This window comes from Lithobates pipiens, unplaced genomic scaffold (assembly GCF_037356315.1).
Source record: "Lithobates pipiens isolate NorthernLeopardFrog02 unplaced genomic scaffold, aLitPip1_a1.2 Scaffold_18, whole genome shotgun sequence".
Taxonomy (NCBI): Eukaryota; Metazoa; Chordata; class Amphibia; order Anura; family Ranidae; genus Lithobates; species Lithobates pipiens.
The window spans coordinates 315,833,676-315,848,760 of NW_027507758.1; positions in this window are offsets into that span (position 1 = coordinate 315,833,676).

The window sequence follows — 15,085 nt, forward strand, 5'->3', positions numbered from 1 at the left end:
CTTCATCTGGGGATCGGGGAGGCATAAACTGGCCTGGAACACGCTCAAGAACCCCACTGATCTAGGAGGTGCAGCGCTTCCTGACCTCCGCTCGTATTATATCGCAGCCCAGTTATCCCATTTCTACCACCTGCATAAGTCGCTGACCTGCGGAAAGTCTCACAGCCATGCTCATGCCACTCTTCAGGTTTTATTTCGGGGAAGGGAGAGTGGCAGGAGGAGGAGAGGTAGTAATCCCCTACTGGACCAACATAGGCGTATATGGAACATTGCTCAGGGGATGATCGGGGCCAATAGGGTACACCCCCATACCCCACTGTGGCACAATCCCCAACTTGGGGAGCTCTGTTCGATACCAGGAGTAAGTCTATGGGCTTCCAGGGGCGTGGTGTACCTATACCAGGTTATTACCCCTTTGGGAATCCGCAGCTTCCATACACTACAGGCGGAATACGGAATACCCTCAACCATGGCTTTTCGCTATGTACAGCTTTCACATGCACTTCGGGCCCAGTTTGCGGACAGGTTCCCGAACTCCCAAGAGCTGCCCTTGGTGGGTGTTATAGTGGGGGAAGATCCCGCCAAGCTAATATCCACCATGTATACTCTCCTTAGAATGCGTAATGTGTCTGGGATTGCGGAGGTAGCTAAACATAGATGGGAAGAGGAGGTAGGCCCACTGGATGCAGAAGACTGGGAGGACATCCTTACCAATGTTAAGTTAGCTTCCCCTAGGTTATCAGATCGGCTGACTCAACTTTATATTATACACAAGGCATACCTCACGCCGATAAGAATTAGCAAATACCACGCCTCACGGGACCCGAGCTGCCCACGCTGCGGGGATCACCCGTGTACATTTTATCATTTAATCTGGGCATGCTCGGACGTTCAGACATATTGGCTATGCATCACCCAGTTCTTGCATGACCACATGGGTTCCCCCTACAAGTCGACCCTAAAATATGTCTACTCGGGCTTATGAATGATACACAGCATACCCGCTGTCATGCCATTTTTCTCCATGAGACTCTGTTTAGTGCCAGGAAACTGCTTGCAAGGCTGTGGTTACGTACAACACCTCTCACGCTTAAAGCATGGATAGACGAGGTGAATTCATCACTACCTCTGAAGAAGGTTATTTATGCACATAGGGGTTGCCCCAACAAGTATACCAGGATATAGGACAGGTGGCTCGCTAGCCCGGACACCTGTACGGAGGTGACTTAACAGACTGCATCGAGTGACCTACTCGGTCTCACGGTTTGGGAACTAGCTATGACTTGCAGTTTTAGCTTACTGGGGGAGCTGACCGCTGGGTGGCGGAGATGGGGGTGTGGTGTAGAGGTGCTGGTTGTCTGGATTTGGCCTATATTGACCGGGAGTGTGGCCTCCCGGGCGGCTCTGCTCCCCTGGCCCTCTTGGCTTATGCTTGGGGAGGTCTGGGGGGTGGGGTGCCCGGGAGGTCTTGTATGCAGTATGACCAACAAAACACTAATGTACATGTGTGTACTGTATAATATGTGTGAATGTGATTCGATCATCTTGATTCCCTTTGTACAATGAATGTTGTATGTCCTGTTGTTTTTGACCACCAATAAACTTGTTTTTTTTAGAAAAAAAAAAAAGTGGTGGTACACTGGTATGCATAACCACAGATTTGGTATTAAGTGACACTTATCTTTGCCTATATATCTTTATGCTGATGCACGTTTATTAATACTTGTTGCTGTTTTTTATACTGCACATTAGGATACTGTGTATGATTTGCTTTATATACTAATCTATCAGGTATATACAGGGGAATGCGTTACCATCTTTAGCTATTTTGAATCACCTTGGAACAAGTATTGGGTATATAGCAGCAGACCCTCAAATACACTTGTTAGCACATTTCTACACCTAGTAGCTCAGGGGACTAAAATATATACCATGAAGACCTCAAGATGAAACACTAGGTGAGTCTTCTATCTTGAAAATTAGTAGAAAATAAGTATACAGTAAGTTATACATAATAACAATATACTGACACCAAATTCTCTGTGAAATATTTCAGATATCCTAAAAAAAAAAAAAGAAAGGCAAAATCCTTTAGTGAAGTTTTTAGGGAAACATTCAGGTAATGTTGCTTTTCTCTGGGAACAGCGGGAGTTTGACATACAATCATCAGAGTGAGAAAAAACAGTAACATTTCTCTGCAAAACAAAAACTTTCAAATAAACCAGACTTGAGATGATGAATGTCCTGAATCTGACTAGATGCATATTCTGTTAGTTCTCTACACACTGCTGTGAACATTATTGAGATATATATATATATATATATATATATATATATATATATATATATATATATATATATATCAGCAATAAGATGGATTGTATATGTATAAAGATTTTAATTTGTTTAAATTATTGTGAATTAGGTAAATGAAGGCATCATAGCATATTATGATTGCAGCAGATGGATGGGGAGTAAGGTATGAGCTCTTGCCAAAATGCCTTACTCCCAAAATGGGATTAATGTGACAAGTATTTTCAGATAATTATTGTTTTGTATCAACTCCAGGACTATACTGCAAGCATGTCAATTCGAAGCCAGTAAACTGGGCATATCAGTAAAGGATTACATTTAGAATGTGGGTTTCAAATTAGATATTTTCCTGTGCGTTGTGTCTGCCAATTAGCTGTAGCATGGATTTAACTCAGATTAAGCATATCTACTTTTGTTGTGCAAGTACTTTAACAGCCATATCCAGTTCCAATAATCTTTCTATCCTTATCAGAAAGAATCTAGCAATAACATATATACCAGACTTGACTAATTGGTGATCAATCATGCCTGAAGGATATGTGGCTCCCAAACAGCCATTATGACTCAGAAAGCTAAATCCTTTAAAGTAGAGAAAATACAATGATGATTGCAATCCTATTTTCTGTGGATGTGCTTTACCTGTGTTTTTTTTTTTAATTGCCTTTTCTGTTGCTTTGATATATTACTATAAATCATGTTTATATTAGTGGGCATTTAAAGGTATGCTAGCTGCCTAAGCCATTTACTATTAATTATTAGTCAAACCAGTTTTGTAAGTTACCACATTTAGAGGATAACTTCCTGAAAAGTGTACATTTTTCACTAGATTAAAAAAAAGTAAATTTTTTTTTACAAAGGTTAACTTTTCCATTTGAAAATCAAAGTAATAATTGTACATCTTTTTTTGTGGGTAAAAAAAATGTTAATTTATTATCTTTTTTTTCTAGGAGACTGGAAAGCATTGCTCCCGAGATCAGCAGATTGCGGGTGCCATGCAGGACCCCTGGAGACTAGTCAGTGTATCTATCTGCTCATACCTCATACTAGCAGGCAGTTACACACAGGCAAGAAGAGACAATGAACTACTAGAATGTTCAACAGCACCCTGCAGGTTAATTGAGAACTACAAGCTAACAGCAGAAAAAAAAAAGGCTATCGGTACTTGTAGTTTCCCATTCACAGAAATCTGAGAATGAATGACGTGGCTAGGCAGGCAGGACCCTGCATGGGCATGGCTTTTTAAATTAGTGACAGCAAGCAGGGTGGGGGGGGGGAGAGATGATCCGCTTGCTGTGTTCAGATGCAGTGGATCAGGGAGACACAGCAAAAGTAGGAACATTTTACATGTTGCCCTAAAAACTGGTAGAACATGCAACATGTTCCCAAAGGTGAAATTATCCTTTAACCGCTTGCCGACCAGACGCTGCAGTTGTACTGCGGCAACGTGGTTCAGCTGCGAGAATCGCCATCATATTATGTTGTTTCCTTTTTTTTTGCCACTAGGGGCACCTGCACACCCCCTGCTCGCCCACAGAGCTGATGCGAGTGCCCGCCGGTCACAATCACCGGCGGGCCCCCACGATCGCTCGGGGCACACCAAGAACCGGGATCTGTGTGTAAACACACAGTTTCTGGTTCCCTGAGGGGAAAAGAGACAGATCGTCTGTTCATACAGAGTATGAACAGCGATCTGTCATCTCCTCTACACAGTCCCCTCCCCCTTCAGTTAGAACACACACTAGGGAACACAATTAACCCCTTGATCGCCCCCTAGTGTTAACCCCTTCCCTGTCAGTGACATTTTTACAGTAATGCCTTTTTATAGCACTGAACGCTGTATAAATGCAAATGGTCCCAAAAATGTGTCAAAATTGTCAGACGTGTTGCAGTCCCAATAAAAATCACAGATCACTGCCGTTACTTGTAAAAAAACAAAATTAATAAAAAAATGTCATAAAACTATCCCCTACTTTGTAGATGCTATAACTTTTGCGCAAACCAATCAATATACGCTTATTGTGGTTTATTTTACTAAAAATATGTAGAAGAATACACATTGGCCTAAACTGAGGAAAAAATATTTTTTTATACATTTTGGGATATATATTCTAGCAAAAATTTTAAAAATATATATTTTTTTCAAAATTGTCGCTATTTTTGTTTATATAGCGCAAAAAAATCTATCTAAACAGGACCAAAGGTCAGGGAACACCTATTTAGCAGAATTACAAATATCAATAAAGACCCAGCAGAAAACCATACTGTGGCTCACTCTTCTGAAACATACATCATAGTTTCAAGTGGACTATTCATTTAGGGTATCAATACAAGGCAATGGAAGATCATCTAAATTTGTAGTTAGATGATCTTTAAAAGAAAATCTTTATAAAATTTGACAAAAAGAATTACTTGACAAGAATAGAGCAAACTGGTTTGGGCAGATCTGTGGGTAGTTTCAACAAGCAACGGAAGGAAAAAGTAAAGGAAGATCAATGAATTTGTAGTAAGAAAATGGGAACAATTATTATTAATAAACAGATGGCACTACACCCCATATAGACTTGCAAAATACTTTCCAGAAAAATCACCACTATGTTTGGAGGAACTGTGGCTAAATAGGTAATCTCTTATATACATTCTGGGAATGCCCAAGCATAAAAAGCTTATGGAACCAAATTTTCCAATTGATTTTCTCAATCACAGGAATTATAATTTATACCAACCCAGCATTTGCAATCCTCCACCTAGGAATAGAATAAAATCCTCCATAATTCAGGCCAGTCATGACGCGCATTCTACTTGAGGCCCGCATTCTAATACTTCAGAATTGGAAAGATAATAAATCCATAAATATTTCTGATGTAGTACAATCTGTCCACCATAGCAATTAATTCTATGCACTGCAAGACGTTTGATAAAAACTGGTCAGTTTGGACAAAATAAATAGCAACATGTGAAGCCCTCCAGGATTAATGACCTATATCAACAACATTATTGAGGAGATAGAGGTGAGCAGTCTAATGTGACTGTCATATCTTATCATTATTTTGTGGGGTTTCATCATTGTTTCATTCAGATACATGAGCACTTTATAACAGTAAGCTTTAACCACTTCAGCTCCGGACCAATAAACACCTTAAGGACCAGAGGTCTTTTTGCAATTTCGCACTGCGCTGCTTTAACTGGTAATTGCGCGGTCATGCAATATTGCACCCAAACGAAATTTGCGTCCTTTTCTTCCCACAAATAGAGCTTTCTTTTGATGGTATTTGATTGCCTCTGCGATTTTTTTTTTTTGCGATATAAATGGAAAAAGAGCGAAAATTTTGAAAAAAAAAGATATTTTCTTCTTTTTGTTATAAGAAAAATCGAATAAACTAAATTTTAGTCATACATTGAGGGCAAAATTTATTCAGCCACATGTCTTTAGTGAAAAAAATGTCAATAAGCGTATATTTTTTGGTTTGCGCAAAAGTTATAGCGTCTACAAACTAGAGTACATTTTCTGGAATTTACACAGCTTTTAATTTATGACTGCCGATCTCATTTCTTGAGGTGCTAAAATGGCAGGGCAGTACAAATCCCCCCCAAATGACCCCATTTTGGAAAGTAGACACCCCAAGGAAATTGCTGATGGGTATGTTGAGCCCATTGAATATTTATTTTTTTTGTCCTAAGGGATTGAATAATGCCAAAAAAAAAAAAAAAAAATTTTTTTTACAAAAAGTTGTCACTAAATGATATATTGCTCACACATGCCATGGTTATATGTGGAATTGCACCCCAAAATATATTCCGCTACTTCTCCCGAGTATGGGGATACCACGTGTGTGGGACTTTTTGGGAGTCTATCGCGCACGGCACCCCGAAAACCAATCACCACCTTCAGGATTTCTAAGGGTGCAAATTTTTGATTTAACTCCTCACTACCTATCACAGTTTCGAAGGCCATAAAATGCCAAAATAGCACAGAACCCCCCCAAATGACCCCATTTTGGAAAGTAGACACCCCAAGCTATTTACTCAGAGGCATGTTGAGTCCATGGAATATTTTATATTTTGCCAAAAGTTGCGGGAATATTACAAACTTTTTTTTTTTTGCACAAAGTTGTCACTAAATGATATATTGCTCACACATGCTATGGGCAGAAGTCAAATTACACCCCAAAATAAATTCTGCTGCTTCTCCCGAGTACGGGGATACCACATGTGGGGGACTTTTTGGGAGCCTAGCCGCGTACGGGACCCCGAAAACCAAGCACTGCCTTCCGGATTTGAATATAAAATGCTATAAAAAACAAACTAACCAGAGTCACCCGTAACACTTATACGGTGATCAGTGGTGAAAGGGTTAACTAGGGGCAATCAGGGGGTTCAAATTTTTATTAGGTAGTATATGGGGGTCCCTGGCGCTATATAAAAACCTGACGGGGAACCTAAATAACTAACTGGCTAACCAGCGTCACCAGTGACACTTATACTGTGATCGCTGGTGAAAGGGGGTGAAAGGGTTAACTAGCAGCAATCAGGGGGTTAAAACCATTATTGGGTAGTATATCGGGGTACCTAGCGCTATAAAAACCTGGCGGTGAACCTAAAAAAATAACTAGCTACCTAGCGACACTAGCGACACTGATGCAGCGTTCAGAAAAATTATCGCTTAGTGACACTGGCAAAAGGGGGTGAAAGGGTTAACTAGCGGAAATCGGGGGGTTAAAACCATTATTGGGTAGTATATCGGGGTACCTAGCGCTATAAAAACCTGGCGGTGAACCTAAAAAAATAACTAGCTACCTAGCGACTGTAGCGACACTAATGCAGCGATCAGAAAAACGATCGCTTAGTGACACTGGCAAAAGGGGGTGAAAGGGTTAACTAGCGGCAATCAGGGGGTTAAAACCATTATTGGGTAGTATATCGGGGTACCTAGCGATATAAAAACCTGGCGGTGAACCTAAAAAAATAACTAGCTACCTAGCGACACATGCAGCGATCAGAAAAATGATCGCTTAGTGACACTGGCAAAAGGGGGTGAAAGGGTTAACTAGCGGCAATCAGGGGGTTAAAACCATTATTGGGTAGTATATCGGGGTACCTAGCGCTATAAAAACCTGGCGGTGAACCTAAAAAAATAACTAGCTACCTAGCGACTGTAGCGACACTAATGCAGCGATCAGAAAAACGATCGCTTAGTGACACTGGCAAAAGGGGGTGAAAGGGTTAACTAGCGGCAATCTGGGGGTTAAAACCATTATTGGGTAGTATATCGGGGTACCTAGCGATATAAAAACCTGGCGGTGAACCTAAAAAAATAACTAGCTACCTAGCGACACATGCAGCGATCAGAAAAATGATCGCTTAGTGACACTGGCAAAAGGGGGTGAAAGGGTTAACTCTAGGGGCAATCAGGGGGTTAAATCTTTATTGGGGGGTGATAGGGGGCTACCCTGGACCTAACACTAACTGTCCTGACAGTTTTTACTGTCACAACTGACACTGAATGCATTGATCAGTAAAGAAATGATCAATGCAATCAGTGACACTGTGACTGGGGGGGGAGGGGGGGCGGGGGGGGGGATCGGGGGGCGATCGGGGGGGGATCGGGGGGGGGTTTGTGTGCCTGTGTGTACCTACATGTCAGTGTAGTGTTGGTGCACACTTACTTTTACTCTTCTCCTCGTAGTCCGGTCAAAAAGACCGCCCCGAGGAGAATGACATCACTTCCTCCTTCCTGTGTAAACAATACACAGGGGAGGAAGCTTCTCATTGGCCAGGAGCGATCCAGAGGGGGTGGCCGAAAACCAACGGCCATCCCCTCATCACGGAGCGCTCCTGGACCGAATCGGACTGCCGTAAACAGCGGGAGGGGGTCCGATCGGACCCCCCACCCGCTGGAAGGCAATCACGTAGATGTACGTGATTGTGCCTGCCTGTGCCATTGTGCTGACGTACAATGGCAATACGGCGGTCCTTAAGTGGTTAAATTCTATATTTTGTTTTCATCCAGATTTTCCCCTTTTTTATTTACACTAGTCCACGTATGATAGTACCTCGGCATGCCCGTCTCTTTCCCGTATTTTAATTTATTCAAGCTCATCATCAGCAAAACTTCCAATAGTATTAGAATCTGTATGGACATTTATTTTCACAGACCAGCAATGGCAACCTAAATTCTCTGTCTTTCAGGTCCTCATGTGATCATTCTGCTCAGAGTATAAACAAGCATATGACAGTATGTGTTTTTTTAAAATAGTTTTTTAAAAACAGTTTTAATAAGGAAATGCAGCTATTAATTTATCAGTATTAGTTTATTATTGATTGAATTTTATGTCAATATTTTTATGAATTATTATTAAGTGTATGTCATTCTGTAAATATATCAAAACCTGTTTATGTATTTAAGCTATGAGTGACCACGGCGTCAACCAATGAGCCGCGTGTCCTTTTGACCAATTGGAACAGCTCACCGGCCACATAAGCTTGTCCCTATCACAGCCTATGTTAGGCCTGAAGAAGGAGCATAGCTCCGTAGACGCGTCGCCTACACGTTCGTATTCCCAGAAGTGATCTCATCATTCTGGTTGTCGGCTCGTGGCTTGCGTTCCACTTGCAGGAAGTGCCAGAACACTTTGTATCCAGCCTGCTACACGGACACCGCTGCCATCCAGTGTATGGAATCCATTGATCTCACGGACACCCGGCATTATATGCCTACATGCTGATCATGTTTGTACACTTGTGAGTACCATGTTTTTAGCTTCTTATTAAAGTATCCAGATTTATTGCACTTAGAGTGGCGCTTCTGTTTTACCTACAGAAAGTCAAGAAGCCGGAGATCAGCGTAATGGAACATCAAACAGGATCTGGAACCGGAAGGAAGGGCAAGTCTTTAATAGGAATGCAAGAGATAGTCTCTGTGATGTTGACCAAACTGAAGGCAGAGATAATCTGGGCATGATGGATTAAGTAGGCAGGACTGATGAGCATGATATCATCAACAGGTGAGTCACGGGGGAGAGATAGGAGCTGGCAATTAGCCGGCAACTGAGCAGCCAGTTCAGAGGAAGGAAGAGCTGAGCCCAGCCCTGACAGTGTGGGCCTTTTTTGACACGTGTACAGCAGACATTGCTGTTTGCAACCTATGCCTGAAGTGGACCATGCATGGCCAGAACAGCAGCCGCTTGGGCACCACATGCTTTATCAGACATATGATAACCTGCCATGCAGTCCCTTGGCAACAGAACTTGAAATATCCACATCCAAGAAAAAGGCGGACTTCTCCTTGCTCATCCCTACTATACCCCCAGTCCTCTCAAAAAACCTGCACTAAGAGGAAAAAGGTATAGCAATAGGTGTCCCAAGTACTTGCAGCCAGTCTGCTAGCAGTACACCACCAATTGATTTTACCAGGCAAATTTCCTTACTCCAGTTGCTGTAAAAAGAAATTCGGTCACAGCCATACACATGCTCAGCATCTAAGTAGACTCTGCCTACTTTCATGACATTGTGGAATGTGCTGTACCTCAGTGGCAGGTTCCAAAACGCCATTTCTTTTCACAGAAGGCCATTCCGGCTCTCTACATGTGGCATGTGGAAGGCAGTGTTTTGGCCTTGTTGGACAGGACAGCAGTAAGGTTCATATTACTATTGACTCATGGTCCAGCAGGCATGGGCAGGGATGTTACCTTTCCTTCACGGCACACTGGATAACTCTGCTGGCAGCTGGGAAGGATGCAGGACAGAGTTCAGTGTTGTTGGAGCTTGTTCCACCACCACCCCTCCAAAATGCTAGTGGTGATTCTGCCATAGCTTTCTCCTCCACCCCCTCCTCTTCTTCTTCCTCTATGACCTCTTCTGCAGATTTGTCTTCTGAACCAGCAGTGTTCCGTAAGCAGTCAAGAGGCTACGCAAGCAGTCAGGCTAAAAGATGCCATGCGGTGCTTGAGTTAGTCTGTTTAGGGGACAGGAGCCACATTGTCCAGCTTCAGCCAGGAATGGTTGTATGCGACAATGGCACCAACTATCTCTCCTCCCTCCGACAGTGACACTTGACCCATGTTTCATGTTTGGCACACATCCTGAATTTGGTGGTGCAGCAGTTCTTGAGCAGGTACTCGAGGTTACAAAATCTCTTGAGGCAGGCCAGAAAAGTCGGTGGTCATTTTCGCCAGTCATATAATGCTCGGCTGGCTGACATTCAAAGGGAATGCAACCTGTCCACCAACCGCCTCATTTGTGACATGCCCACCAGGTGGAACTCAATGTTGGCAATTCTGCAGCGGGTGCACACACAGCAAAGGGCCATCAATGAGTACCTGTGTGACTATGGCACCAGGACAAGGTCAGGGGAGCTTGGCTTCTTTTTGCCGTGCCAGTGGCTACTGATCAAGGATGCATGCACTGTCCTGTCACCATTTGAGAAGGCCACAAGGATGGTGAGCAGCAACAATGCATGCATCAGTGACACTGTCCCTCTAGTCTTCCTGGATTTGTGGTATCAAGCAGAGGGAGACTGCCTGGCAACTCTTCTTGATCCACGTTACAAGGGTAAGCTTTCAGATCTCATCCTGCCTTTGCAGAGGATGAAATATCTTCAGGAGGCCTTGAAGAAAGGTTTGTGCAATGCATTTTAAGACCCTGGGAGGTTACCATCTCCTGGTGCTGGACAATGTATTGCTGAGACTTCGTTCAGTCAGAGGAAGAGCAGTGGAGAAGGTGGCTGTCTGACAGATGCCTTTGAACAATGTTTCAGTCCTCGGGCGCCAAGGTGTCAGACTTCCATGTACCTGACCGATGAGCCCGATATAGCAGGGGAAGGTTTCCCTTACTTGTCTGGTTCATGGCCCCTGGTAGTATGAACAGGAGGCACGGGAGCACAGAGTGGTATGAGAGCCTGGTGGGTGACTGTGGAAGTAAAGGCCCAGAATCCTGGTGCAAGTGGATTGGTGATCACTAGTCAGCTGGAGCACAGGCAGCAGATGCAGAGCAGGAGCCGAGCAGGCAGGCCAGGTCACAGGCAGAGTTGGCAACAGGCGGGCAGCACAGTACAGAGGAGCAGGTGGGTTCAGAGTCCAGATTACAGGCAGGGTTGGCAACAGGCGGGCAGCATAGTACAGAGGAGCAGGCACGTTCAAGGTTAAACACAGGCCGGGGTCAGATGCAGGCAGAAGACAGAGAATAATCCAATGGGCAAGCCAGGTAGTCAGGAGATCAGACGTTCAGACAGGTTAACGGGAACACAGAAACAGGGAGCTGCAGATTGGATAGCACTGAGCAAAGTGCACAGACAGCTTGAATAGGGTGATTGGCACCAAACGCCATGCGCCCACTGGTGCGCGCACACTGGTGCATCCTAGGGCACCCAGCACTGAGTCCATTCTGGGAAATTCTCTGACACAAGGTCTGATTGGTTCAAGCAACCATTGCCAGCATCCGCATAATATGGTGCAGGAATATATATGGTCAAGAGCAGACTTGGAGACCTTTCCAACAGAGCATCCACTGGGTTACTGGATATTGAGGATAAACCCCGGCCCGAACTTGCTCAATATGCAATTCAGCTACTGGCCTGTCCTGCATCCAGTGTGCTTTCTGAACGCACATTCAGTGCTACCGGAGGGTTTTTAATGGATCAAATAGTGCGCCTGTCCACAGACTTCATTGATAGGCTCACAATCATAAAAATGAATCAGTCTTGGATCAGCAGCTATCAAGCACCTGATGCTGATGTAACAGATTGAATTTGCTATGGATAACATGGGCATGTAATTACTATTTTCAATATCATATTTCAATGTAGGGCCAGTTCCTGCACCCAACAAGAGTATCTGTGAGGGGTTACAGTGTTGTGGCACTACCACCACCACCCAAGGCCCAATTTTTCTGCCCCTGTTTAACAGGCACCTCCTTCCCATAGCTTATTGGCTCTCCCTGAGGAATACTCCCTATATAAGCAGACACACCTGACAGTCATGTCTCTGATTGAGCATTGCTGCCATGGTGTGGTTATCTGCATTGGTGTGTTGAAATGTACTCTATGGTGGGGTGATGAGATACCTTAATCCCCTATCTTATTTCTATGTAACATTCCTCCTGTCTGCTGATATTTAAATTTAGGATGTATGTGTTAATACACTCTTACAATTTCTTTTTTTTGCTTTAGATATTGATACTGTGTTATTGGGGGGATATTTAGCTTCAGTTTAGAGCTTACCAGTGAGCTGAGTCTATGCCAGATATGCAGTTTAAGGGCTTTTTTGGCCCATGTTTATTGAAGTAAACGAAGAACAGTCCATCCGGGATTCCCACGCAGGGGTTTCTTCCACAAAGCAATAATAAAATAAATGGAAAATATAGAGCCACCTGGCTCTCTTTTCAACATTTCTGTTCAGACGTTGACCTTGGTCCTCTTGACCCTGCAACTGTGTCCCTGTTTGGAACCCACACTGTACCTCTGGGGACACTCTCTCTTACAGCTTCCTGGCCTACGTTATTGACACACGGCTGCTTCATGCCTGTAGCCTAGGCCTTAGGTCTGCTTCTTAGAACAAAAGGGTTTATTTGAGTTAAGCTCTCTCCTAGCTTACTCCTGATCAGCGCCTTGCTGCTCTGTCACAAAGTGCATCTGCCTTCTGCAGACATGCATGCTCTGGCTGCACCCATGCAGTCTCTGACTCCAGCAGAGGAATGGGAGTCCACCTGACTCCAATGCACTGACTTCCTGTCTGTCGGGTGGGGCCCTGAGCCATAGCCAGGTCACAACTAAATATCCCAGCACACAGCTGTGCCATCAGCGTGCCTTTATCTCCAAAATCTGGTGTAAACCAGCAATATTCCAATACCTTATTGGCTGGTGTAGCCTACAAGGCATTTCTTGTGGATGTTTGCAGCTTGCTCATCCTGGGATGCACACCCACCCATCCGTTGCTCTGTGGACTGCTTCAGTCACTTTGGGAGTCCCCATTGATTTTATTCCTTGTGTTTCCTTTTTTGTTTATTGTACTGTTGATCATTATGTGAGTATTAGAGTGGTCACATATATTATATACCAAATTTATACTCTTATATTGCTTGCTATGTTCACATCATGCTTTACAGTGTGATTATCATGGGACTATGTTTACATTTCAGACAATGAGAATTAAAGTCACCAAAACATAATCTTCCCTGATGAAAGAATGCACATTGTTCATTCTGAAACATGTTGGGCTATACGCAATAAATCCCTATTGACTGACCACAGCTCATCTCTGGTAGTACAGGGCATACTTGCCTTTTGTTGGGTTTGACAAATATGTTTTGATGTACAACCATTTTTCAAATTTTGTACTGTGTGTTTTATGTTTTTTGTCTTGTTGGCTATATCTATATATAAACAAGCTTTTATGTTTTGTGTTAATAAAAGTGTCATTATATTGCCTCTTACTTACTATAAAATTATCTTTATGATCATTTCTGCCTAAAAGGTTCAAGGGGGCTGCTCCAATTTTTAACTTCGGTGTAGGTGTACAAACCTTTTGTATGTTTAGGATGTTGTCAGTCCATACACGAATATATCCCATTTCCTCTTTCCTCATATTGAAATTTTACTACTGCGCTGGCAGGTCTCTTAAATTAGATGTAAACCCAAAATATTGTATCTTTTGGAGAATCTGGGGATTGGGAGGTGGCTTACTTTTTTATTCTTTGCTATATCTTAATACTGCTGATGTCTTGCAGCCGCTTTACAGCCTGTCCCTGTCCACATGTACCACAGTGAGTAAGCTGTATGTGTTTTTTCATAGGACACATTTTCTAATTAGTGCTAGCTGCAATTTGTTTTTCATGAATGCAAGAGTGTAGCAGCTCCCTGATATGGTTCCGGGATCTCAGCGACAGGGCTGAAGAGCTTGTTGATGAATCTTTGCGGGGATCAATGGTAAGATTAAGATCTTCCCCTAGCATCAGTGTTCCCAGGGTGGTCAGGCAAGATTCCAGTACCTGCATTTGATCAACATTCAGCAGGTAAAGGTTTGCAAAGGTAAATGTCTGCAACTGAAGTGTACCTTTGATAAAAAGATATCTGCCTTCAAGATCAGCGTGGAGGTCCTTCAGCTGCCAAGGCAAAGTTTTGGCCAGGAGAATACTCGTGCCCTTTGATTTTGAGGAGGGCGACGCACTGTGGTACACTATTGGGAAATGTTTACTGTTAAGTTTAGGGATCTTGTCTGCCTGAAAATGGGTCTCTTGCAAAAATACTACCTGTGGTCTTTGTCTCCAAAGATCAGTGAGGCAACTTCTTTGCTTTTCTGGGACATTTAAGACCTTCACATTCCAGGACACTATTTTCAGAGACATCGCAGACAGGTTCGGGGTGGGCTGCCAAACCTGGCCAGAAGCTAGGACAGTAGGTAGGGTGTGAGAGAGGGGAGGAGGGGGTGGTGGGCTAAGTTCGGGGGGCTGAGGAGAGATGGTGGGGAAAGACACAGAGGGGTCCGAGCACAGGAGAGTGAGAGAATTCTACTCCAGTGAAAGGGGGGACCCCCGACTAGCCGGGACTGTGCCATGAGCAGGGGAGCTACCACCTGTCCCCAACCTGTAATATCTAGCCAATCTTCCCCGGAGGTCCCCCCCACCCCAGCAGCAAGTACCAGAGATGGGCGACCTCCTGACTAAGGCACACTCATGTTTACCACTTTGTGGAGCAGGCCCAAATAAATTATAGGGCCCCAACAGGTATGGGGGTCTCAAAGCAAAATTTTAATTAGCCTGCTTTCTCCAATCTGTAACAAAA